Raw genomic sequence first — 3,872 nt, forward strand, 5'->3', positions numbered from 1 at the left:
GAGGTTACAGTGAATGGGGTTTTCTGGAAATATAAAATTGAAAAGATTAGATTTTTAAAAAAATTAATAACGGTAAAGTAGCATACTTAAGGTAGAAATATATCATATTTATTATTTATTCTTGTTAAAAAAATTATTATATTATAATTAATATTAAATTGTTATTAAAATATTATTATTTTTATTTTTATATTTTCATTAAATTCAAAAAAAAATTACATTAATCAGTTGTTCTGCACCAATCTTAATTTTTCTAAATTGAAATTTATATTTAAAAAAAATTAGTTGTTGAGTAAATTTTTAGAAATAATAGATTTTTATCTTTTTTTTCCTTTTTGGATTTCTTTATACTTAAAATAAATGTTATTTTAAATGGTTTTGTTTTCATTTTTAACCCCAAGCCCAGCACGGACCCACAAGGGTCTGATACATATCCAAACCGGCATATTAACATATTGCTTTGGTCCAGGCACTTGAAGCTAGGTTGCACCACAATGCAACTATTTCACCGTTACACTAACAAGTGATCCCCTATTATATGTATTCTTTAGAATTATAATTTAATATGGTTTTTTAAATCATTTTATTTTTAATACTTTTTGAAAAATCATAATATATATATATATCCGGATTTTTTATGTCTTTTTCTAAAATTTCTCAGATTGTTTCACGAGTTTAGGATTTTTGATATTCTAAAAAATAAATATAGACTTTTACTCCAAACTCAAATTTGTGAAATCTCAAATTATGGCTTGGAATAAATTGGTCTTTAAGAATATTTTTCATGAAAAAGAGGCAGTTGCCAATGATTTGAAGGTTGTTAATGAGGAGATTATTAGACATGGCACTAATTCCTCCACTAATGATGCTCAAAAGAAATTGCAAGCTTACTGGGAAATCCTTTGCTCCCAGGTTGAAATCTATTGGCAGCAAAAGTCTCGTGAGGTTTAACTTAAAGAAGGTGATAGGAATATTGCCCTCTTTCAAGCTACAGCCAAGCTTAAACAAGCTGCTTCTACAATTTTTAGTATTAAGGATTCTAAGTCCGGTTATGTCCCTAATTCAAATTAGCAGATTAGAGAGGAGGGGGTATCTTTTTTTAAAGAATTGTTATCTCCTTCTTTTTCTTCTTCCTCTATGGATCATCATGTGGTTTTGCTTTTAGATTATATCCCCTCCCTTGTTTCTCATGAGGATAATGACTTTCTTATGAGGCCTTTTTCTTTAGATGAACTTCATTCTGTTATTTTTTCCATGGCCCCTGACAAAGCTCTGGGTCCTGATGGGTTTACTATATTGTTCTTTCAGAAATGTTGGGATTTTATTGGTTTTGACTTATTGATGGCTTTGGAAGAGTCTAGGAGGGGTGGGTATATCCTTAAAAAAATTAACATCACTTATATTGCCCTTATCCCGAAATCTAAGAATCCCCAAACTTTTGCTGAATTTAGACCCATTTCTTTGTGCAACTCTATTTGCGAAATCTTCACCAAGGCTATTTATTTAAGACTTAAAATTCTCTTTCCTCATATCATCTCTCCTCAACAAGGAGGTTTTGTTCCAGGTTGGGAAACTCATTAGGGAGCAATTGTTGCTCATGAAACTTTACATTCCATAAATTCCAATATCCCAACTTTTGTGGTCAAACTTGATATGATGAAGGCTTATGATAAAGTTTGCTAGGCTTTTTTGCTCAAAGTTTTGAGAAAAATTGGTTTCTCTAAAAGCTGGTGTAAATGGATCAAGAGTTGTATTTCTACTGCTTCATTTTCTGTCATCATTAATGGAGCTCCCTCTGGATACTTTTCTTCAACCCAGGGTGTTAGACAAGGAGATCCTTTATCTCCTTTCTTATTTATCATTGTGGCAGAATCTTTTAGTCAATTGGTTATTAAGCAAAGGGATTTGGGCTTTTGGCAAGGGGTGTTAATTCCCAATTATGATATTTCAATCACTCATAACCTTTTTGTTGATGGTACACTTTTATTTGGGTCTTCTTCTATTCAAGAGGCTACTCGTATTAAATTTATTCTGGATACTTATATTATTGGATTTGGCCAATAGATTAGCCCCCATAAATCCAAGATCTTCATTTTTAATACTCCTTAGTTGGTGGCTGATAGACTTGTGAATATCTTAGGTTTCCCAGTAGACACTCTTCCTTCTACCTATTTGGGGATTCCTTTCTTTATGGGATCTGCTAAGTCTTCTTTTTGTAATTCGATTATTGAGAGACTTAAATCGTGTATTTTTGCTTGGAAGGCTAGGTGGTTGTCTCTTTCAGGTAGGATACTTCTCATTAAAACGGTCCTATCTGCCATTCCTAATTACTATATCTCAGTTCTTCAAGCTCCCAGATCAGTCATCTCCCAAATTGAAAAGATTATTCGATCTTTTCTTTGGAAAAATAACATGACAGAAGATAAAAAGATTCCACTGATTTCTTTGACCAATATGTCTCTTTCCAAGCATTTTGGTGGTGCTAGGATTCAGGACTTATCTAAAAGAAATAGGGCTTTTGGGCGCAAACTAGTCTGGTCTATGTATACTAAGCCCCAATCTTTGTGGTGCCAAATTATGCAGGCTAAATATATGGATTCCCAAAACCCTGCTAGGATAATTTCTAATCCTCCACAGGGGTCTGCTATTTGGAACTTTATGATCTCGTGTAGGGAAGTGGTCTCTAATTTTCTCTCCTGGCAGGTCCATTCGGGGGAGGATATTCTTTTTTGGAAAGACTCCTGGAATGGCTTTCCCCCTCTTTCGCAGCATGATTCTCTTGCTTTTATTTCAGTTGTTCTTTCTCAATCACAGGGAGTTAGATTGGCTGATTATGTAGATAGTGTTGATCTGTTTTCTCACAAGGTCTCATGGAAGGATCCCTCTACTCTTCCATTGTCCTTGCAAGAAATTCAAAATTTTAAATTTGTTTTGCAAGACCGAGTGGCTTTCCTTTCTAACACCAAAGATCAACTTATTTGGTGCCCTTCTAAATCGGGAAACTACTATGTTAAAGAAGGATATTTTGTTGTTCAACAAATGACCAATCAAAATGCTCCTCACCGTGCCTTTTTGTTCTGTTGGAATAATTCAGTATTACCTAAAGCTGGTTTTTTTTTCCTGGCTCGTGCTGCAAAATAGAATTTCCAGTAGTGATCATATAGTCAAATTTAATATTGTAGCCTCTTTTTCTTGTGTCTTAAGTGGTAAAGCTCTTGAAGATGTCAATAGTCTTTTTCTTCATTGTGAGTTTGCGAGTAGTTGTTGGCATTTTGTCCTACAAAAGTTATCTCTTTCATTCCCTTTGCCTTTATCTTTATGGGACATGTTTCAGTCTTGGCCAATTTTGTATTCATCTTCTCTATTTGCTTGTTTATGGTTTATAATTCCCTCTTTAGTCATATGGGCCATTTGATGGGAAAGAAACAAGCGCATTTTTAGATGTGACTCATCAGATTTATCTGTTGTTCTTGGGATTTTGGAAAGAAGTATTATTGAGCAAGTTAATGCTCATGTTCATAAATATTTTAATATGAATTCAGAGTTCTCTTCCTGGGATAATTTTATGATTTCTTCTTGGAAAAGTACAATTATTCCTGTATCACCCGCCTTTCCAAGGATTCGGAAAACACCCGTAGACAAAAATTCTATAAAATGGCATCCTCCTAATGCCCCTTTTTGTAAATTGAATTTTGATGGATCCTCCCGTGGAAATCCTGGTGATTCAGGTTTAAAGATAGTTTTTCGTGATCATTTGAGTTCTTTATTAGCATTAAAAGCTATGCCAATTTCTTCTAGCACATATAATATGGCTGAGGTTTGTGCTCTTTTAGAAGGTCTTGTTATGGCTAAGGATTTGAATTTCAAATACC

The sequence above is a fragment of the Cryptomeria japonica genome, chromosome 9, assembly GCF_030272615.1.
Source record: "Cryptomeria japonica chromosome 9, Sugi_1.0, whole genome shotgun sequence".
In the NCBI taxonomy this organism is placed as follows: Eukaryota; Viridiplantae; Streptophyta; class Pinopsida; order Cupressales; family Cupressaceae; genus Cryptomeria; species Cryptomeria japonica.